Source organism: Protopterus annectens, chromosome 17.part0, assembly GCF_019279795.1.
Source record: "Protopterus annectens isolate FY-2018-M chromosome 17.part0, PAN1.0, whole genome shotgun sequence".
Taxonomy (NCBI): Eukaryota; Metazoa; Chordata; order Ceratodontiformes; family Protopteridae; genus Protopterus; species Protopterus annectens.
The window spans coordinates 475511317-475536354 of NC_056751.1; positions in this window are offsets into that span (position 1 = coordinate 475511317).

Below are 25038 nucleotides of genomic sequence, written 5' to 3' on the forward strand. Positions count from 1 at the left end.
GCCTGGGGAGAAAAGCTCCACAGTTAAAATAAACAGACAGTAGTTACATTGGATTACATAGCGATTAACAATTTAACATAGCAATTAATTACAAACATATTTACAGATGAAGAACATGGTACATCAGTAGACAACTAGAATCTTTATCTGCGAAGTACATAATAGACATTAACAAATGTTACAATAAGAAGTTCCTGCTGTATAATAATGTACTAGGCTTATGAGCATCTGAGCTTGCTATAATCAAGGTAGTTAGTGGGGTGGAAAGAAAGGTAGTGGTTGGATGGGGTGGGTGATATTAGAGTGGGAGTTGCAAGGGCATAGCCAGCATGTTTTTAGGTGTGCTTTTAGTAAAGTTTTGAAGTGGATGCATGATTGTACGGAGGTAATTGTGGGTGGGAGAGAGTTTCATAATTTGGCTATGGCACAAGAGAATAGTGCTTCATCAGCAGAGTTATTGGCTTTAGTGATCTGCAAGTGATTTTTGTTGCTGGATCTTAGTGATCTGGTGGTGCGACAGGGTTGGAGTAGATTCTGGAGGGATGGGACATTTAGTGGATGGTTTACTAGTTTGTGGGCGAGTGATAGTTGATACCATTGAAGGAGGTGAGGGAGTTCAAGCCAGCCCAGTTCAGCAAGTGAGAGACACTGGTGACTACAGTAGGATGCCCCTGTGGCGAATTTGGCGATTTTGTTGTAACAGGTCTCTAGCTTGTTTAGATCACATACCTTAGGTTGATATATATTAGAGAGGCATAAAGTAGGGTGGAGATAAGGTGGGAATTTGCTATTGAAATCTTTGCTGCTTTGGTGAGAAGTTGCTTATTTCTGTATAATGCTCCTAGTTTTTGTGGACATTTTTATGGTCATGGATATGTGAATGTCAAATTTTAGTTTATTGTCTATTTCCACTCCTAGCAATTTGGTGTGTTCAGTTGGGTATATAGTTGTCTTGTCTTTTGCTGTGATGTTAAAGTGAGTGTTGTTTTGAGTATGTTTGGTGGGTTGGAAGATGAGTAGTTTAGTTTTGTTTGGGTTGAGTATTAATTGGGCATTGGATAACCAAGTTTCAACAGAGGAAAAGGCCTCCTGTGTGACTTTTTGCAGTTTGGGTAGGGACTGGGCTGAGAAGATGATGGTTGAGTGATCTGCGTATTATATGACTGTGCCATGTTTGGTGGCAGAGGCTAGATTATTGGTGAAAACAGACAAGAGTAGGGGTCCAAGGATGGATCCTTGGGGAACTGCTATGGAGACAGGTAGTTGGGGAGATATGTCATTCTGCCATACAACGGATTGTTGGCAGTCAAAGAGTTAACTCTGAAACCAGTTGGTGACTGATTGAGAGAAGGATAGTTTATTGAGGACAGAGATGAGTTGTTTGTGTGGGACCATGTCAAATGCTTTAGATAGGTCTAGGAAAGTAGCAGAGGAGAGATAGCCATTGCTTTTATGCTGAAGGATAGTGTTAGTAAAGGAGAGTAAGGCAGTGGTGGTGCTATGGTTTGGTTGGAAACCATGCTGAGTGCTGGAAAGGAGGTTGTTAGTAAGAAGGTAGTCTGAGACCTGAGAATGTATGCATCTCTCTAGTATTTTGGAGAGTGGAAAGAGAATAGCTATGTGGCGGTAATTGGTTAGTTCTGTGGAGGGGCTGCCCTTGTGGAGGGGAATTATATGTGATACTTTCCACAGTGTGGGATCGTAACTTTCTGACAGAGGTTGGTTAATCAAGATTGATACTGCGTAGGCCAGAGCATCAGCTGCGATTTGTAGATATTCACTTGGGAGGTTGTCTGCTGCTAATTTGGTGGGCTTAAGTTTAGTTAAGAGTTTTTTATGTTGGAGGTAGGTACAGGAGAAAAAGGGAAGGCAGTGGGGAGATTACTAGTTGAATTTGTGGGTTGGAGGGGAGGGGGGTGTTGTTTAGCTAGTGATAGTATGGTTTGTGTGAAGTGTGTGTTGAATGAGGTAGCAATATTTTTGGAGGAGTGAGGGATGTTAGGAGGAGGGGTATTGACTTTACCTGGGTGGAGGATGGAGTTTATGGAGGACCGGAATTGTTTGTGGCTGTGTTGGGAGGGGTCTAGGGCAGACTGTTAGTATTGGAATTTGTCCTGTTTTATTAGCTTTTTAACTCTATTGTGTAGTTCTAGGAATTTCTGTCTAGTTGAGGGGGTTTTGGTTTTGCGCCAGTGCTCCCAGGCTTTATCCCTGTTTTTCATTTCTGACTTAGTGGTTTTCTGCAGCCATGGGGAGGGTTGTGCTTTCATTCTGGAAAGTCTTATGGGGGCATGGTAATTAAGGATGCTCAGGAAGGTAGTATTAAAAAATTCAACTGCGTCATCAAGACTGAGGTACTTTATGGGATGCCAGTTACATTCTTTGAGGGATGAGATGAATGTGAGTGGGTTAAAATTTAGTTTTTTACGTATTTGATGGTAGATGACAGGTTTAGCTTGGTATAGGTATTTTTTGAGTAGGAATGTTGGGGAGTAATCACTGAGGCTATCTAATAAGCAGCCTGTTATATATGACTGGGGGCTCTTACTGACTAGTATCCAATCCAGGGTAGTGTGCTTGCTGGAGTTTTTATTTATCCTGGTTGGCAACGGGACTAGTTGGGTGAAGCCATGAAGGTTTATATGATGGGTTGGATTGTTGCCAGAACAGGATTGCCAGTCAATATTGAAATCATCTAAAATGATAGTTTCTTGGGGGAGATGGTGGGTAGACCAGCTGAGGAGGTTTTCTAGTGGAGGGATGTTTTGGCCAGGTGGGAAGTAGCATCCAATTATGTTGATGGTTTTGTTTTGGTTTATTTTGAGGTTGGTACATATTATTTCTTCATTGCCTATTTGTGGAGCTGATTATTTTAAGATCTGGATGTTTAGATGCTGTGTAAATATTATAGCTACACCACCTCCTTTCTTGTTTAGCCATTCTACTCTTAGTATGCTGTAACCGGTAGGGAGTATTTGCTCACTGGTAATGTGAGGTTTTAGCCAGGTTTCTGTCAGGATGACTATATCTGCGGAGTACAAGTCTATGGTGGCATGGAGTTCATGGACTTTGTTGGATATACTTCTAATATTTAGGCTTAGTAGAAGGAAGTCACTTGGCTTTCCATTGGCTGTGATATGGGAGAAGATGTGGTTTGTAGTCTGATTATGAGGATTGGGGTTGGAGATGGTAGGGCCAGGGTTGGGGTGGATGTCTCCACTTAGGGCTAGTTTTGATATGCATGAAGTTATTAGTTTTCTCAGTTTTTGAATGTGTTTGTTTATTAGAGAAACTTTATGATTGTGCTCTGTGGGTAATAGGTATGGTGGGAGGGTCACTATGTTAAGTTGTAGGGATGCTTTATGCTTGAGTAATATAGTTGGTAGAATATGCAGGGGTGCATATGGATGGTTCTTGAGTTGGTAGGAGGGGAGCTGAGTGAGGGTGAAACAAGAGTGGTGGTGTGAGTAGTAGTACAGTGGTAATGGTTGAGTGGGGGAATGATGGAGCTTTGGTAGGATGTAAGATATGCAAGGAGAGTGCATGCAGTGAGCATAGGTAAGGTATGCTTGTACATGAAAGTTGAGGAGGTGTGATAGTAGTGGGGAAATGTAGGAGGTAGTATTGGGTTAGCGCTGTGGTTGGCTATTGGATAGATGGGAGGGGTTTGTGAATGTAATAAAGGTAGGACCACTGGGGGGTGGGAGGGAATAGGGGGCAGGGTGGGGAGTGAAGCAGGTAGAGACCCTGTTAGTTGCTCTTATGAGGGGGGGTGGAAACAATCAGGTAACAGAGCAAACTGATAAATGAACACATGATAGTGACAAAGAGTGGTTGTAGTTTTAAAAATGGTGCCTGCCACAGGTAATATTATTAACTTTAGGATTGGCTTAAGATAATAAATAGGGAAGGGGAGGGGAAAACAAGTGTGTGACCAGGCAGTTCTTTTGTACTGCTGCTAATGAGCCAAAGCAAAGACAGGTTTGTGTTTAAGAAACAATCAGAATTGACCAAGGACTGCTCTGAAACTGTAAGTCATTTCTTAACAATTTCTCAGATGGAAAAACAGGATAACCTTGTATCAGTAGGCTACTATGGTCACAGTTTAAATTAACAAACACACAGTATTGATCAGTTATGGATTTATGGATACTATTTGTGAACAGAAGGAAATAAGAGAGAAAGTGGAAGATGAGTGTGTGTGTGTGGGGGGGGGGGCTGCTTACAAGCCAAAGCACAGTGCTCTCCAGGGGAAAATGAATATTGGCTCAAACAGGTAGACACATACTCAAAGTTAACTTTAGCTGTCTGCAGACAGTTCAGACCTGGACTGCGCTTTTCTTATAAGAATGATAAAGGTGGTACCGCAGTTGAATACTTAAGAGTGGTGTTAGGTCTAGAAAAGAAGAGTACAGAGAGGAGTAAGCACTTTTGAGATGGTAAAGATATATTATAAATATTACAAAAAACAAACTGAGCAAATAGCTACTGTAACTACTAGTATATGCAGATACTGAGCCAATTGGAAAAACATCTGTTAGAAGAAACCGCATCAGACAGTTATGCAGTCACAGACAAAAATATAGCGAGCAGCACTCTTGAAAAATTCCCAGCATTAAAATATATACTGCTGCCTTACACTCCTGCAAGAGATCTACAGTCTGTCAAAAAAAAAATCCTCATAAGTTTTACTATCTGTAACAACTCATCAGGAGACTTTCTACATTCCTGCTATGTGTCTAAACTGTAGAAAGCTATCCCCACAAAATGCCCAGTCCTAGACATGGTTGTGCTCATCTCCAGGCTAACAGTTTCTCCTATGACCTCATACTCTTCCCTAGTCCACTCAAATCCATTCACCTCCTTCTCTAGTATAACATCTCCCCATCCACTAACAAATTCTCTGACATTTATTCATCTCACTTCATGCCTTGAATGTCACCAACTCAGTCTCTCTCTCTTTCTCTCTCTCTTGATAACCTAATATAACACTACAACTTACATTTGAATCTTGAATCAACATTTTAAGTCCCCATTCAGTCCCATTCACAATCTTGCTCACCTTATTATCTCTATGAAACGTCTACAACCCTTCCTCTCTCATGCTCAGTACTCAAACATATATTTCTCCCCCAATCACATCAATTGTATCATCCATCAAACAATGCCTTGTCTTAATGTAATGGTCCTAGTTGCTTGTATAAATGTTGTTACAAGCAACTATTTTCAGAATCAAATGCACTGTATAAACCTGTCCTTTATTAAGTTATATATAACACATTTTATCAAACATACTGTGGATAATTGTGGTGAAAACCATGTTATTCTACAAACAATATGAAATGACGCTTTTATCCCCAGCCTCTGCTAAAACTTTGTTATATCCAGTCAGACTTTCCTGGTCAACTAAGACAATGAATAAAATAAATGCATAAATAATTTCCTTAGGTCTTGTCATGTGCAGTATTCTATGGTGATGCCTGCCATACCTCACAATGTGAATGCGTATAAACAGCTGCTCACAATCATGGGTCAAGTCACATTGTTCATAACCCAATACACTTTCTGCAGGAATCTTTACCATCAGACATTGAATACTGTGCCAACAGTGATTGTGATTGTTGCCCTTCTCTGCAGTCTGTACCTTTCATTGTGGGTATTATATAGGGAACACACAACCGCAAATCACTAGAAGACAGAGAATGCAAACAATTTAAAGGAAACTTGCCTTGCCAGGTGTTTGTCTATAATGACTGTATCCTGCACACACCTGGATAATGTCATATGGCAACATACACCCAAAAGATCTTGTATAATGGGATATACAAATATACTCCCAATGCATACTGTGTGTGTGTGTGTGTGTGTGTGTGTGTGTGTGTGTGTGTGTGTGTGTGTGTGTGTGTGTGTGTGTGTGTGTGTGTGTGTGCGTGTGTGCGTGTGTGTGTGTGTGTGTGTGTGTGTGTGTGTGTGTGTGTGTGTGTGTGTGTGTGAGTGTGTGTATGTTCATTTGTATTATCTACCATCTACATTGTCAAGTAAAAATATGAGTGGCAGGAATTTTGGTTGCTTCAGTATGTAAATTATATTGCAATTTGTTTATGGAGTTTTAATCTGCCATACATTGTTTGTTGCACACCCTCAATAAACAGACATAGACATTTACAGGTACCCACAATACACTTACACACACACACACACACACACACACACACACACACACACACACACACACACACACGCCACCCATAATAATACAATATAGTGTTCCACCATTGTTCTTCTGACATCATGCATGTTCAGCTTCCTCTCAGCAACTGTGAGCACATGATAAGAAATCATACATTTTACAGAACTCTTACGTCTTCTAGACTGATGTTTGTCATTACATCCACAAATCAATAACTGGCAGGTCCTGAAACCAGTCAACAACTATGTAAAATAATACACTTTCCTGTGAATTAAAAGAATCACATTGACTGTTCATGAAAAAGATACATATTCCTTTTATGTCTAAATCAAAGTACACGTGAATTAGAAAAAACAAATTGTAGTATAAATGTACGGGTAAGGGACATAGCTTGAAGCAAAGCTGCTGAGGAAACAAGACTGAAGCAGGAGTCATGGCAAGGAGGTGTGACCTCTGTCTAAAATGATACACTGGCATTACATGGAAAAGTGCAACCAGAAAAATATAAAGTGCTAAGTTCAGCTTAGCTTTGCTTTAAAATAGAGAAAGTCTGCCTGGACTAGCTTTGTGAAAGTAACTGAGTGGTGGGGTGTTGTTGCTGAGTGAAGAGTTTTTGAATCTGTATACAATAAGTAGTGTATCATCTATTGCACTGAAGGAGTATATGGGTTCTCCCCTGAAAGTGGCACTGAAGAACAGTATTGTTATTCATCAGGCCTACAGTATCTGAATTTGTCAGAGTAAAGGGGGCACCTATTTGTATTGGACAAGTACATTATTCTTACCCGCTGTGAAATCTAATGAAATAAAATGAGCATGCAAAATAAACACACAACTTTACCTGAGATCTGTTGAAAGCGCTTCCTTCACTTCACCAGACAAATCAGCAAATATAATCAAACTAATATATGCAGTTACTGGAGATCACATCATAGTATCCAACAAATGATCTTATATGGTTAATGCTTTAGCCCTTTCTTCTTAAAAACACTTTAAAAATGTCTTTATCATTCAAACTCAGAAAACAGCAAGTTCCTAACTTAAGCTGCCATACATATTCTTTACAATCAAGATAATTTTCAGCATAAGTTCTAATATCAAAATCTTTTACTTGATCAATAACAAAAACAAACTTATTTTTATTGGAGTGCATATTACTGGATTTAGAAACATGCTTTGCTAATGCATTACAATTATCTAGCACCTCAACAGCATGTAAATGTTTATATATTCTTTGGTAAAACTCTTGTTGTTCCTCCACATAAAGTGCCTCACAATCTATGCACTTAACTACATATGCCATGAATTTAGATTTACAGTTCAGTCTATCACAAAATTTAGTATTAACCTTTTTGCTATCAATAAAACATGTTTAACCCTCTTTAATATACATACTGAAATTATATGCAAAGCACTAGCGAGTGCAAACATTAATTATATTTCCCTCATCTAAAGTATTTAATCCCACCTGAAAAACATTTTTAAATGTTCTTCCTTTTAAATAACAACATAGTAAATAGTAAAGCTATATTATGATTTTTCATCCTATTCTCTGTCCTTGTTTTCTCCATCACAGTTGATAGCTTAAAAGGCATATACTCACTAATTGTCTTATCTTTAACTTCATTGTGAATTCCTGCACTAACTCATTAGGATAACCTCTGTAGCAAAATTTCTTGATTAACATTGAACATTTCTTTTAAAACAATTAATTGTCATCCATAAACCTACTGATCCTAATGAATTGTTCATTGACAATATTCTTCTTTAAATTATTAGAATGCATACTCTTCAAATATAAGTACTCCGGACAACTTTTTTCCCCTGCATTTTAAAAGCTAAAAACTGATGATTATAAATAAGATGAAGGAAATTGACTAAAGTACTGTCATATTTGAATGTAAACTTTAAAAAAATTGTTTATATTATTTAAATATTTAATAAATAATAATAATAATAATAATAATTCATGTTCATTCCCCCACCATAAAATAAATATATCATCAATAACAACAATATGCTTAAAATAAACAAAATCAAACACAATTTTTTCCCAGCCTACCATATACAAATTGGTACAGCTTGAGGCCATTGCTGTAACCATCACTACTCCATTTAATTGCTTAAAGAACTTAGAATTAAATTCAGAATAGTTAAAAGTCCAAAATTTCAGTGAACAACCTACACTGATTAACAGTAAACATTTTAGAAGAGTAAAGCGTCTTGCTGAGCACATCCAACCCTTCCAGATTGTGTATCATGGTATGTAAGGAGGCAACGTCAGGCACAACAAAAAAAATCAGTTTCTTCAACTTTAAGATTAGCAATACTCTATATAAAATCAAAAGAATCCCTTAGCAATGCTTCTGTCTTCATTACTATTTTTTGTAAAACCTTTTCAACATAATTGCCATTGACTCCAATTTACTGCCCTGAATGGACTGCATAGGTCAAAATGGAGACTCAACACATTTTTTGAATATTTGGTAATCCAAACATTTGCTACTTTTAGGTGCAGGAATATTAAGATATTCAGCAGCAGTATTGTCAATTAGACCTTCATTTAACTACTTTTCAATAAAAGAATCAATTAGGCCATAAAATAGTTTTATATCAGCTCAGTCAGTTTTCTTGTAAAAAAATGTCTAATAAATTACTCATACTTAATATATAGTAGCCTTTGTTTAAAACCACTAATGCATTGACTTTGTCAGCTTTTGTAACCAACATATTAGTATTATTTTGAAGTTTTTTAACACTTTCCTCTCTACTTACATTATGAAAGGCAGTGGTTGTTTTATGTTTTTACCAATTCTGCTACCTCATTTTCTGTCATTTTCGAAACTGCCTCTAACTCTAGTCTAAGAGAAGGATTGTACACACTAGGCATCTTAAATTCAATGACATCATTCAAAGAATCACCAAACAAACATTTCATGTTCAACTTCCTAACAAAATTTCGTAAACTATTAATCATGCCAGTCACATCTGCCCTTCATGTAGGCATAAAGGACCATCTTTACTCAACAATCTAACATCATCCAAATTTAAAATAATAGTAGATAGCTATTTTGAATAGTTCATCTTTCACAGTACCCTTTAATTTCTCTGATATTTGTTCCCATTGTTCCACTTAGTTCTATTGCTCTCATTCCTTTAATTGCAAGGGGCTTTCCCTGTTAGCATTGTCTGTAAAAGGACAGGCAGTGGTCACAAAGTCAGGTACCATCTTTATGTAGTATCAGGTCAAACCAAGAAAGCCTTCACCGACTCTAAGAAGAGAAAAAAAACAACTTTGAAATCTCCAGTAGTCTATAACAAAGTGCAGTAATCCTCAAGTAGCTATATCACCAAGCACATAAAAATAAAAACGCACTTTGGCTGAACTAGCAGGAAACTTTATTGAATCACTAATGTGAAAGGTAAGCACTTTTGTCTGTTAAATGATTCTGAAGAGTTGTAGACTTCTTCAGATCAGTATTAACGCATGGCAGGTTTTATATAGCCTCATTTTTAACTTGTGGTCTTAACTCTTCAGTATTATAAGTACTTTACTCCCACCATACTCATTTCAATGTTTTATCATTTTTAGTCAAGCCTACCCGAATTGTAAATTCTAACACAGTCTGTACTTTAGGTAAGTGAGATTCCCAGTCTTCTAAATGAAATGACCATGTGACTGAAGCATGCAGCAGCAGCATACTATGAGTTATTATGAGTGTGATTTCAGGAGTTTATTCACCTGCCTCTGCAAGGTAGCTGAGGCTCTATGTAGGCCAAATGACAGTCAAGTTTACTGAATTGACAATCATGTGGTAGATAAGCTGCTTTTTATCAAGTCTGGCATTATCGAATATCTGATCTTCCCTAAATTCTGTGTCAATTCATTAATTCTTGGCATAAGACAACTATCAGTTTTATAAGCTATACAGTTTCCTGAAGTTATTATAGAATATAATACTTTCATCAGAGTTCAGAACTACTACTACTATTGGGCTACCTTAGGCAGTTTGTAACTTGTATCATGACTATTCTGAGCATTTTGTTGAAGTTCCACTATTGCTAATTTTTTTTTATTCTACTTCGCTGTAGGGTACATATCTACCCTTCATTCCAGGGAATTTATGCACAATATGTTCCATTTCTTTTTGTTCTTTCTGTCCTTTCTGGAAATGTTTCTTTATTTCTTAATAAATATTCTTTCAACTCCAATTTTGTATGTCTGACAAAGATTCCTCTAATTGCACTTCTGGTAGAGACTCACTGGTCTATCCTTTATGCAGTTCAGCATCTAGAATTTGTCTATAATTTACTTCTCTCCATGGTTTCATCATATTGATATGATAAATGCAATACATATTTATATTTCCTTGCTTTCTAACCTTATACTTAAATGTAGTTAATCTTTCCATCACCACAAATGCCCACTTTCATTTGGCTATGAATTTAATTTCCATCGAGGACACTAGCAATAGTAATACAATCCACTGGGTTAAATTTTCTAATTCTTATTACAAACTAGTTACTGCACACAGTGGACTATCTACTTGTGCTCCCATAGTAAGAGAATTGCTGTCTATAATTTACCTTAAACCTAGCACATAACATAGTCAATCATAATTTAAATGGTGTACTTCACTCTTGTCAAGTTTATTTAACAGCATCAAGTAGCTCCGTTAGATGCCAGTCATACAGAAGTTCAAATGGGACAAACTGAGTGGAAACGCATGTAATTTATCCAACTGTAAACAATAGATATGTTAACAATGGGTTGCAGTTTTTCTACCTGCATCAATACTTTCCTTTAGCAGGACTATCAGTGCTTTATTAAGTATTTTCTTCTGACTCCAATGTCTTTATTATTTGAGCTGTCATATTTTCCCAGTCAAGGAGAACATTAGTCACATTCTGCATTTTCACTGGATTATTGTTGAATGATTCTGGAGTAATGGATTTATATTTAGATTAGACTGTGTATAAGACAATAGCCCAAAAACTCCAGCTAGACTTTGAATATTCATCAAACTATGCAATATAGTATATCTAAAATTCAAGTTATGCATAGGCAAATCAATCCAGAATTCCTGAGCTTAGGATCATAAATGATGAAAATTCAGATGGGGTCATACAGTTCAAATAGCTACTAATCCATTAAACATAAACCTGTTTTAGAAATCTCTAAAGCAGACACAGTTTAATACTGGTCACATGACTAAATCTTCACAGGGTTCCTATTCAGATATGCATGCATAAACATCAACTGCCTTTACTCTGACTCTTCAAAGTATTGGCATGCAAACGTACCACTGAATCCTAAAAAATTACACTCAGTTTCAAAGAGACATGAACGGTTAACTTTTTTGCATAACATTTACTGAGAATATGTATAGACCTTACAAGTACAGTGCCAGTTTAACTGCCCACACTTTAAGTGTTGGCATAAACTACTTTCCATCTATGACAAAAGAACAGTTTTGTCATTAAATTGTAGTTCCTTAGAAATATCAGTGGGCTGATCCTAACCAGTTAATTTGTTAAATATACCACTAGTGTTCAAAACTCTTTGCAAATGGTTATAATGGTTATGGATATTTCCAACATTTGCACAGATATATAATTGCACATCCTTTACCTTAATATGATATAAATATAAAAAATACCAAAAAATACTTTAAATACCATTTAGTTTTGTGTAATGGTGATCTGATGAAGTCCACTTTTATGTGGATGAAAGTGCTTAACCTGGAGGCATAACTTGTGATGTTTTGGAATTATTAAACATGTTTGTTCATCACCTGTCTGATCTTTGGCTTTACTTCCAGTATTGTTATCCATTACTGAATTGGGTGTTCCAGCTGATCTCAGTGAATATGATATAAATGAAAATCATGTATTTATACATTCATAATTTTTTATCAAGTAAGGCCTGAAAAGACCCTAACATGAAATATAAATAATTAAGTATGAATTAAAGTACGTGAGCCCTATGTTTATATTACAGTTGACTAGGATAGAGCAAACTGAGACTAATTGGCTTAGGTCAATTAATCCCAGTTAGATTTTCAAATGAAAAGAGAATGGAAGTGTAATAGCAATATCTGTTTGAACTAATTGTGGTCCCTAATATTATAAGTTCAACATGGAGAGAGTCCTGTATTCCAGGGCTGAGTTTAGAAAAGGCATCCAAAGCTTGCAGATTGGTCTCCTTATTATCGTATACCCATCTGAACATGACAAAGGAAAAAGAATTATGAAGCCTGACAGTGGATGGAGAAGATTTTGTACTATTCATCAAAGAGCATGACTCATAAAAAATACAGTTTGGAAGCAGTGCATTTCTTTAAGTAGATCACAGTGATATCCTAAAAGACTACAGTGAAGCTGTGGTTATCACTGAGTGCTTCTACATCTCATTTATGTTACTGGAGTATAACTCAGTATCGTGACTGGCTTTTGTTGATGAGTAGTTAAGAGATTGTATTACCTATTCTGAATTGAACCAAGACTTAGAGTGATCCAACTGAAATCAAAGAAAAATGAAAGGGACCAGTCTAGCTAGACAGGTTTGTATTTTTGTTACGTGTTGAGCACCATTCTGCTTTTGGTTCTAAAAGTTAAACATTTGGTATTATTAGCAAGAATGCTTACATTTTATGGATACTATTTCTCAATATCATGGCTGTTCTTTTTTTAGGAGACAGTGATTGTTATATCTCATATGACAAGAAAACATAATAATATTCCTTGAACCATTTCATGTAGGTTTTAGTAGTTAACAGTCCTTTTGCCTCTACTGTTTTGTTGAAGAGATTGCTGGTAAGCCATTTTAAGAGACTGTGACAACATTAGTTGAGCAAAAACTAATGACTAATAAACAGCAGTCAATGAAATCAAATGCCATTTTGCAGCCTGAAGTAAACAGTTGGCAATTAGTATTAGTAATAATTTTATTTGTGATAATACACAGAAATGTAGTTAGGGAGCTAAAACCATTCTTACCAATGCATTACTCCCTAAGCAGGAGGTTGCTGTATAAACCCATATTTTAGGAGAAACATTTTTCATCCAGTTTGTAAAAGAGCTGAAATTGTCAAACAGTCTGATAGCAGTTTAGAAGGAAAAATAGGGGATGTGGATTAAAAATGATGGAAAAATGCTTCAATATACGGATGGTGCAAATGCAGGTCTGAGAGGCTCATCAAGTGTGTAGTCACCCATTATGAGAAAGACTAGGTCATTGACCCCATCCGATGTAGACATTGCAATGGATGGTGCTGACAATTTGAGATATTTGTACAGCCAGGTGAAAATATGAATGGCAATTAGTCAATGACTAAAGCACCATTAATATGTCAGTCAAATCTTGAGTGTTTTTCAGACAAATATTTTGGGCAAGTAGTAATTTTCATCATTAAATCACTGTTACAGTAGCACATAGCAGTATAGCACATATTCTGCCAAGGATATTGAACAGCCAATTACTTTGCAAAGATTTGGGCACCTTCTGTATACACTGTATGTCTCCTCTAAGCACATGTACATGTGCTGGTATAAGAGGAATGTACAGAGTTGCCAAAAAACAGAACTTTTTTGCAGTATGCAAAGTTATCCAGACTTGTAGGCAGCTTAGCGGGATGAGTATTGGGGGTTAGCTTCATGTATAGTTTTGGCCAGATGAGTTATCTCCATTGGGGATCCTTTCTTTTACGGTGGAAAATGTATCTGAATTCTTTCTTATATGTATCACAAAGGGCAAATGTTCTTGTGGACAGTACATCTATTTCAAGGACATACATACTGCGTATGTGTTTTGTCTAGGAGAATTTCATTATGTTAGGACTCATGACATTTGTCTTTCTTTAATTTTAAGACTAAAAGGAGTAGCCTGAACTCTTTGAGACTTTCTCCTTGAAAATAAAAGCCTTAGGGATTTGGTGTGTACAACCACTGCCTCATATTCTTAATCACTGGTTCTCTATTGTCAATAGAAAAAAATGAAAACATTATTAAAATAGGTTTCAGAAGAGACTCAGGTAGCAACCTTTTTTCCTGCGGACTAGACCTGATGTCTCCTTAAAGTAGTTTTGCAGTCCTCAGATCATCAGTCAGAGTCTCCTAGTTCCTGTGGCATTACCCCAACGGAGGTCATTAAGGCCACAAAACATTGCATACTTGGTTACACTGTATAGAGAACCAAACCAAGTGTGCTGGAAATTACTGCAAAAAGAATGGATACTGAATTGAATTGTGTATATAAAACTTTTAATAATTATGACATCTCAGAGATGCTTATGGCAGACCAGGTTCAGATTTTTTTTCCTAAAACTATTTTGCTTGAAAATGCTAAGAAGAGGACAGACACATACATAACACACACACACACACACACACACACACACACACACACACACACACACACACACACACACACACACACCAAAAGCATTTGTCTTGTTTTCTACTCTTACTATACTGAAAGGTATTCAGGAAAACTGGGTCAGCTTTGCCACTTCACTCAAGCTTCTATTTAAATCAATTCAATCTTTTCAGTCCTTGACTTTAGCTTCTATCAATGCTGATAGAAAGAGATCTCCTTCCTTAAAAGAAAACATTCTCTCTGATTTTGAAGGGTTTGGATTTGACTTTACTTTTCAGTTATCTTCCTCTATTCCTTGTGAGCCTAAATCTAAGGATGCTGTCGAAAGATTCTCTCAATGAAGAAATCTCTTTTACTGAAAAAATGAAATGTTTCTTTAAATGGGAAAGTGAGAAAATTTCTGAATCTAAAAAAAAGAAAAAAATATATATATATACATATATATATATATATATATATATATATATATATATATATATATATATGTATATATATATACCTCTAAATCGCGAAAGTCCATAATCCCAAAGATGGTACTACTGAGGCAACAATCACAAAACTTAAAATACCAAACCATGTAAGCTTTCCCAGGGCAAGTAAACACTTGCCCAACACAATAGTAACACACACTGCACTATCTAAAACTCACCTAGATGGGGGTCTATGCTCCCCACACTCCCCATGTGGGGGGGTGCACTATATATACCAATTTTGAGATTGCGCTACAATGGAGAAAGTGTTTTCTTGCCTTGGGGAAACTTACATGGTTCAGTATTTTAAGTTTTGTGATTGACATCTTGGTATTATTGTCTTCGGGACTGTGGAATTTTGCAGTTTAGAAATAGACCCATATATGGGTGTATGTATGTATGTATGTATATATGTATATATATATATATATATATATATATATATATATATGTATATATATATATATATATATATATATATATATATATATATATATATATATATATATATATATATTATTTGTTACTTGGTGTGGATTCTCCTCCTGGCTTTAGGGCCTTGGAGGATGCTTTTAATGCAGATTCCATCTCCTTTGTAATCACAATTTCCTACTCTCAGAAACACAGATAGACTTAAAAGTTCCAGATTCTCACAACTTTCTTTAGAAAAATCTCAATACTATTATTTCCCATGAAGGGGACAGAAGTTGAAAAAATACACATGCTTCCAACCTTATCTCAAATGAAAAGGACAGCCCTGCTTTTGATAGGTTTGAAAATAAAAGGTTATGCTTCATCCACTTTAGCCTTTAGAACTATTAATTGCCATACAGCAAAACATTTACTAGCAATTTTTCTAATATTCAACAGTCTCTTTCTTTCTTTCCAAATTCAGAAGTTAAATCTTATTTACTGTACATAGTCAGTTGTATTTTTCAATCACCAGGTACGCTATTAAGTATGCATATGGTGCAAGGGATGCTGGGTCCAAGGCTGGAACTACAGGTAGAGTTATGTGCAGGAATGCCAACATTAAACTTCCTAAAGAATCTTAAGTCTCAGATTTTAAATGCACTACTTGACAAAGATCTACATTTTGGTAATTTCTCAGCTTTTTTTAAATAGTTAGATGAAAAAGGGAAGTTGATACAGGGGTCAAACAACTGATTTTATCCCCTGTTCCTATGTCCTAAATGAATTGTCCATCTATTCCTGAACTGTTCTTTAGTAAACCTGTTATCCCACACAGTAAAAATCCTCTAAACGGCAATTTACAAAAAAATGTCAGGCAATTCAAAAAAGAAAAGAGCCTGATGTCAAGGACCCTCCTCTCAAAAGAAAAACATACACTATCTGTATATTTTATCTCCCTAATCCACACCCCACCCTGTCCTACCTTACAAACATGCATGCAATCTTTCATACTGCATACAACTCTGGAAATAAATAACCTCAGATGCTTGCATACTGAAAATAATTCAATATTGTTGCAAATTACAGTGAGCTTCAATCCATCTCAGATAGATGTACCTCTGTTTCTAAACAACTAATTTCATTTGCTTGCTCAAACCCTATCAGGTGTGTTGTCTTAGTAAGTAAAATAGCCTATCTTCCTAACAAGGCAAAGGCAAAAGCTTCTATTTTATAATTATTTGTTAACTAGAAAATAAGGCACCTGGAGACTAGTTTTAGACATTTCAAAGCTCATACAATTCAAAATGCTCACCTTTCTCCCAAGGCTTATCTGGTTAGTCTAAATGTCAAAAATGCCTACCTTAACATTCCTCTACACAAAAACCACATTCTTTTTTTTAATATTCTTTGCCTTGGGTTTGCATTTCCTATTTTTTTTCACCTCTGATTTTTTTGCTGAGCCAGGCGTCTTCATAAAATGCCTTCCCCACTCATGTCCTTCTGCAGACTTCAAGAGATTCATGCTTAGCCGACTTGGATAATTGCCTCATCTCAGTTTCTTTCACCAAAGATACTTCAGCATCCCTTCATTTTACCATGAATCTGTTCATCGGCCTGGGTTTCAAGTTAAATCTGGAAATGTGATACTTATTGCATGCTCAGAGGTTAGTCATTCTAGGTAGCCTTTTAGGCATAAGTGTAGCTAGAGTAGAGTGAAGGCAGCAGCCACCTCGTGTACAAGGCATTAGTGAGCATGATTAGCAGATCTATTAGTAATGCAGTAATGTTATTCATTTCCACTGGCATTTCTGACTGCCAGTATGGAAATGAATGCACATGCTGCTTTTGCTCTAAAGACTATAGTGCTTGTTTCAATGCTTTATGTGTGGAATAATTTCTGTTGTATCAAGCTGCTTGCTACAAAATATTGCAAACAGTTTGTTGCAGTTTTAAAAAGCAGAGCATCTTTTTTTAGCCCTTTGACTTAGAGTTGAAGGGCCAGAGGACCTGCCACTCCTTAGGAGAGAGAGGTGAAGTGCATCAGTTGGAAAGCACATTTATTTATTTATTATCTATTTTACATTTGTTGACCGGGAAAGTCCGACTGGATGCATGTCCATTTTCAGCAGAGGCACAGGGAGAAAAGCTCCACAGTTAAATTTTAAGCAAAATATAAGGTGCATACAGAAGCATTCAAATTTACATAGATAGTACCAAACTTAACATTGACTAGTAACATAGCATTTGAAGCTTAAGATTTAACATATTTGCGTAGACTGAACACAACTTTTACAGTTTTAGGTTGAGGCATTACAAAATGGTGAACATTATTAGTAGGGGTTGCATTTTTTTGCTTTATACAGTTGATTTCTGAGCAAGTTAAGCTTTTTCTCCAATACTTCTATTACTTTAACTTGAGGGAAACTATCAGGGAAGAATGGATCTGGATATTGCTTCTTTGGTGGGAATTTACGGATCCTGGAACAGACCATTTTTTTTTTTGCTCCTAAAAATAGAGTTGAAGTGTTCTAGATACAAAAGTATTAGCAGTTCTTAAATCTAGCTCAGGGAATTCCCCAAAATTCTGGGTTATATGATAACATTTGGCAGACTCCACACGAGATAAAAAAATTAAATGGTTTCTCAAATCCATTTGTACCTGGTATTGTCATCCTTTGTCCTTTCATTTCCTTGATTTAAATTCTGTCAAGAAAATCACCCTTAGTGGAAAACAAGTTCTATAAAATTTGTCAGGCACCATATACACCTCAAAATGTGCATGGAGGGGGGCAGTATCATACAGAGACAATGACCAGGGTCTGTAGGAACCTCTTTTTACGTACAAACACATAAGCCTCAGGGAAATAATGGCCTGATAAAAGCCCTCAAAACTATGAATCAGCCGTGGACACCTGACCCATTGTTGGTGGTATCAGACACCACCACCGTGATATGGTATATAAATAAATAAGATAAAAAGGGATCCACCCCCTTTTGCAGGTTAGCCATGATTGACTGCAAAGTGGAAATTCAGCACAATCTTTTCTGAAAGGTAACACCCATTCCATTAGAGCAGAATACATTAGCAGACTAACTGAGCAGATTCAGGCTAGACCCTCTTGATTAGATATTGCCCCCAGTGGTCAAAAGATTTTCTACCTTTGGTGAACTCCCCATGTAGATCTGTTTACCTCCTATCATAACAGACTGTGAAAACAGTTCCGTACCAGGATACCTTGCAAAAAGACCTGGAAAAGAAATGCATTTTCTTTCCTTTGGACAGGAATTTTCTTTTATGGCCCGTCTTCCTTTTCTTCTAAAACCGGTAATCTTACTAAAGATAAATAAGAACTTGCCACACATACTTCTTTAGACTCCCTTTGGGCCCATACAAAATTCTTTCTCTCTAATCATTGATAGGTTTAGGGGCAATTAACAAAAACTTCCTCACAGGGTGAACCTGTTTACAAAGGACAATCTCGATCACACCCAAGCTCTCAGTCTCCATCTGACTGTATGGATGGCAGATTCTTGATCATATTTAGGCACCTTATTTTTTTCTGAAGATAGGGGCAGCCAGGGTGGTGCAGAGGTTAGCATTGCTGCCTCACAGCAAGAAGCTCTCCAGTTCAATCCTCAGCTGGGGTGCCTTCTGTATGGAGTCTGCATGTCCTTCCTGTGGTCACATGGTTTTCCTCCAGGTGCTCCAGTTTCCTCCCACATCCCAAAGACATGCTGTAGGTGGATTGGACATTCTAAATTGTCCCTAGATGTGAGTGTGTGCCTTCTGTGGAAGGTTGGGTGCTGGGATGGCAACTTGACACTATAAAAATCCACTGCCAATCATGAGCAGACAGGTGATACACTATGGTGACCCCTAACCAGGAAAAAGCCAAACAAAGAAAAAGATTTTTTTCTGAGGATAGGTAGCAAGTATTAAGGGAAGCAAGGAAACCTGCTACTAGGAAGTCATATTTAGCCACATGGAAGAGATATTAAACTTGGTGCCAAAACAGAGACCAAGACCCATTGCATTCCTGGTCTTCACTGGTTCTTCAGTAACTATATGAACTGTTCAGTTCAAGCCTTGCTTACACTATTGTCAATGTAAGCCTTTCAGTCATTTCTGCTTGTCTGCCCAAGGGTCCCCCTTTATTCTTTGCTTCAGGTTAGCAGTTCTTAAAAGGGGTACTACATATTAGACAACGCATAAGACAGGTGGCAGGAGCACCTTCCCGAGATCAACATTTTGTTTGGAGAAACTGTTTCATTTTATGATCCAGTTGCCAGTTCTTTCCTAAAATGTCTTCCTTGGATGATTGCTTTGCTCATAGCTTTAACTTCTGTTAGATGGTTCCCTGAATTGGTGGCACTTATGTCTTTTCATCCCTTTTTGATCTTCTGTAAATTCACTGTGAGAGTTAGCACCAACCTGTCCTTTATGCCTAAAGTTGTTTATTAATTTATTTTAAATCAGAGGATTTACCTCCCTGTGTTAGTTTCTGAACCCCAGAAAAGGGCAGAAAGAACTCTTCATGCCTTTGATGTTCATAGACAACTCAGATTTTACCTGGACAAGTCTAAAGATTTCAGAAAATCTAATCAATTTTTTTCTTTTGATAGAAAGAAAAATGAGAGCCAGCTTATAAATAAACTATTTGTTATTCTAATCATAGTATAACAAAAAGCACAAAAACAGTTCCAGTTGAAATGTCACGATCCACAATTTATTTTCTATTGTTCAAACACAGATTAAAGTCAATGGTTTAGCGCTTTCATCTACGTGTTGTAGACTTCATCAGAACAAAATCTAGTAATAACAATAGTCCTTATATAGTGTAAAAAACCGCCAAAATTCGAAATTACATCAATCAGCTGTGGATCAACTTAAAGTTACAGATACATCCCTTAAATCACTCATAACATTGAATGCAATATTTAATAAGCTTTTCATGTTAAAAACTGTCATACTGTTAGAATCCTATACAGTTCTTTAATTAATAAATCTTTTATAATAATACATATGCAAAAAAATAAAAAACGTTATGAAATATCACAATTATACATATATCTACCCTACAAATACTAATAAAATTATCTAAAAACGCATTTAAAATGTGTGTCATACCTACTAATAAAGTGCTACTGCAGAATTGATAACCTTATTTGATTATTTTATACATGATATCTAAAAATATGCAACATATTTGCTTGAATATTATACTAATGACTGTACAAATATAAATGCTATATTAATAAACATGATAATAAATATGCAAATATACATAAAAATACAGTTATATCACATTTAATAGATTTCATGATATTACATTACTTAATTAATTAATTAATTTCTTAACAGGGGTTTGGTGGGTATAGATTCATTTAATCCCGGGGGTATTGCTGCATTTAACCTAATTTGCCATTTTATTTCTTAGAATTTGGTTCAGGATGTCACGATGTATGTTATTAAGGAATGGGGGAAAAAGTACACACCAGTGCTGGGTGTAGGACCATCTAATGTACCCATCAACAATAATAATAGTACTTATAAGAAGGTGTCAGAAGGCCAAAGTTTCCAAAAAGCCTGCATAGTAAAGTATGGTAAGCAGGCTAGTCAAGTTAAACAGATTATAGATAAAAATTGGAACATAATCACTAGTGATGATGGAATTAGTGATAAGTTGGGAACAAAGCCTATATATGTATATAAAACTGACCAGAATATAAAAAGTATACTAGAAACAAGAATGAATAACAACATTAACAGGAAAATAAAGTATGGAAAAGGAGGTACCACTAAATGTGGCCATTGTAACCAGTGCAGTAGTATTATTACAAAAGAAAGTATAATATTGGACAACATTCTTCGAAGCAAGATATATTTTAACAAAGGGAATTGTCAAACACAACATCTGATCTATTTAGCAGTATGCTCAACCTGTGGTTTCTTTTACGTAGGCAAAACGGATAGGAGACTAAGAGAAAGAATATATGACCACCAATATTGCATACGTAAAAAGGATACCAACAATGCCTTGTCTAGGCATTTAATAAGTAATCCCAAATGTGTTGGATTTTTGTTTGGTATCCTGGAAGTTATAAAGAATAATCCCAGGGGGGGTGATACTAAAGGCCTAGTATCAGAGAAAGAAATAAAATGGCAAATTAGGTTAAATGCAGCAATACCCCCGGTATTAAATGAATCTATACCCACCAAACCCCTGTTAAGAAATTAATTAATTAATTAATTAATTAAGTAATGTAATATCATGAAATCTATTAAATGTGATATAACTGTATTTTTATGTATATTTGCATATTTATTATCATGTTTATTAATATAGCATTTATATTTGTACAGTCATTAGTATAATAGTCAAGCAAATATGTTGCATATTTTTAGATATCATGTATAAAATAATCAAATAAGGTTATCAATTCTGCAGTAGCACTTTATTAGTAGGTATGACACACATTTTAAATGCGTTTTTAGATAATTTTATTAGTATTTGTAGGGTAGATATATGTATAATTGTGATATTTCATAAAGTTTTTTATTTTTTTGCATATGTATTATTATAAAAGATTTATTAATTAAAGAACTGTATAGGATTCTAACAGTATGACAGTTTTTAACATGAAAAGCTTATTAAATATTGCATTCAATGTTATGAGTGATTTAAGGGATGTATCTGTAACTTTAAGTTGATCCACAGCTGATTGATGTAATTTCGAAATTTGGCGTTTTTTTACACTATATAAGGACTATTGTTATTACTAGATTTTGTTCTGATGAAGTCTACAACACGTAGATGAAAGCGCTAAACCATTGACTTTAATCTGTGTTTGAACAATAGAAAATAAATTGTGGATCGTGACATTTCAACTGGAACTGTTTTTGTGCTTTTTGTTATACTGTGTTGCCGAGAGTTCCAGTTTTATTTAAGTTGGTTATTCTAATCATAGCAAAAGTGTCCCTTAGAATTTCAAGTCTCCCTATACAAAAATGATGGACTTTAGAGCCATTCTGAGATAGTTACTTGGTCCTCACTACACACTTTTACTAGGCACTATAGCACAGAATTAACAAGAAAAAAACTGATTCTTCTTTTTTAATGGTAGTTCTGTTGGAGGCAAGATGCCTGGATAACTTTTTGGAGCCATGTTTCAAAAAGAAAGGTCAGTTTTCTTTGGAAGATTCTTCAAACCCAAGCTTAAATGTCCAGTTGTATCAACTATTCAGACATTCCTGTCCTATACAGTGGCCATGTATCGCTGGGGTGGTATATGGCATGATCTTAGAGAGAATGTAGAGGTTGGATGGGTTAAGAAGTACAATTGCCAGTGTTTAATTTAATATCCTATTTTAGTAGATTTAACTATAGAGGGAAGTTCCACTGCAATGATATGAAGTTGGATTATGTTTATTTTTTGTTGGCTTACACTTACCTAATTTAGAGGATGTGTTTATTCTGAGCAATAAACGAGTGATTGAATTTCATCATCTGGTGGAGCTGGTAATCTGCAAGGCTTTCTTGAGGTTAGGGCACATGCAAAGATGTTTTGTAGGAGGGACAAAAGACGAAGCTAAATATTAAAGGGAGAATGTAAAGTGATAAAGTCAGAAGGATTAAGGATCTACAGTTTAGGCCAATTTCACATCTCTAAAGAGTGGTAAGCAAGCTGTCTACTAAAGTTAAATATTAAGGTTAGAGGCAACTTTTAGAGATGTGTCAGCTCATAGTGAAGTCTTCATATAAACAGGACACTCACCATGGATGAAAATGTTATAGGAGGGTGTGGTAGGTCTTGTTTCCAGTCATGGAGAATATCAGTGGAAGACTGCAGAGAACAGGAAAAAAATACAAGAAAGGTAAGTTTATGGAACAAAAAGATCAGGGTTTTTATTATATACATGATGAGTGAGGAGCTTCTTACTACTAAACACAGAATGACAAAAGAATTATACACATTCTAATGCAAAATATGATTACTAAGAATGAAACTTTTATTCAGTTTAGCACTTGCAGTTATATTTCATCAACACAGTAAGTTAACTAATGATAGAATACCTTAAGTAGTCAGGAGATTACTGTCCCAACAGTTATAACATTTATACTTCAAGCTCTGAGCTATGTCACAGGAGTTATGTTACTTAAGCATTACACTGGTGTAACAAAATCAAAATGTCTATTAGGTTAAATACATTGGTTCTTGCTGACCATGTTTGTGTTACCTTTTTTGTGGAAAAAAATAAGTAAATAAATAAATATCATGACATGGAGTAGAAAGATAAGGTCAGCAGATACCACTGCAGCCTTCTCCAACATTTGTCAGTGAGACTGCTACTTATATATGTGTTTTGACTTTCCTCAAGTGTTCCAGACTTCATGCCCAGTCTTGCTAAGGTTGTCGTGTAGAACTGCCTTTAGACCATCAGCCATAAATGGGAGGTGAGGATGCACTGCTTTGTACAAATAATTATATTATGTTTTTTTTTTCTATCAGTGATCCTTATGGTGAACATAGTACAGTTATACCTGACATAGCTGCAGATGTTCAAATAGCTTGATGAATGCTTCATAATATGCCCCTCTCTCTTTCTTATGTCAATTTACTGAACTTTGTAATTCTATTTTATGACACTATTCTACAATAGTAAAAATGTTTTGTGTATGCTGCTAGAGTTTGTGTCTATTTTTCTAAATGTGTCTATAGTTAAGTACACATCATTTATTCCTTCAGTTTTATTTTTTGAAAGGGAGGGTATTGCTAGCTGTACGGCTTTATCTTTTATTAGGCTTACAGTGACCCTAAAGCCTTTGCAAAGAACATGTGTTGGTGTTGTAACCCTGCATACAACTTCTTAGCCTCAAAAAAGAGCTAAGCTTGGTTCTTGGCTGTAGTGTATATAGCCAGACTTCTAATAGCAACAGTGGCAGTTTGGAGCAGCATATCAGTGTGGGGTAATTAACTGCTAATAAAAGACATGCCATGAAGAATATTATCACCCCTCCTTTACTCCAAATGTTAGAATTCTGTGATTCAATGATCCTATGTATTGGCCTTTTAATGAGGTGGTAGACATATTTATACATCTGTATGCCACAAATTCTGAAACTGTTAACTTCATTCTAAGGAAATAGCTGTACATGTATTTAATTTTCCTTGAAGAATAAAAATGAACACACTCCAGTAAAATGAAATGATGCAATTATTTTAACCAAACAACTAGTTTTATTCAGTACCCCACACTAAAGGATAGCATTATGCCTGGAGCTTAAATACAGGTTTAAAATTATTTTAGCCCTCCAGTGTGGTGCTATCCTTGTTTAGTGCTGGATTCTGTAATTTTTTCAAGGAACATGGGAGAGATTTTATTGAAAGTTTTATTTAGTGCTCTAATGTTAGGAGATGTTCCACACTCCCAAAATAATCTTTTATAAGGTGTTCTCACAGATCAAAAACATGTCAAAAGAATGTTCTCTTTTCATGTACCAGCCCAGTTGAATATCACCTGTTCTGTGCTGCTGCAGCTGCTCCTTGCATATGTGTTCCTGATGATATCTCCTACAGCTGATACT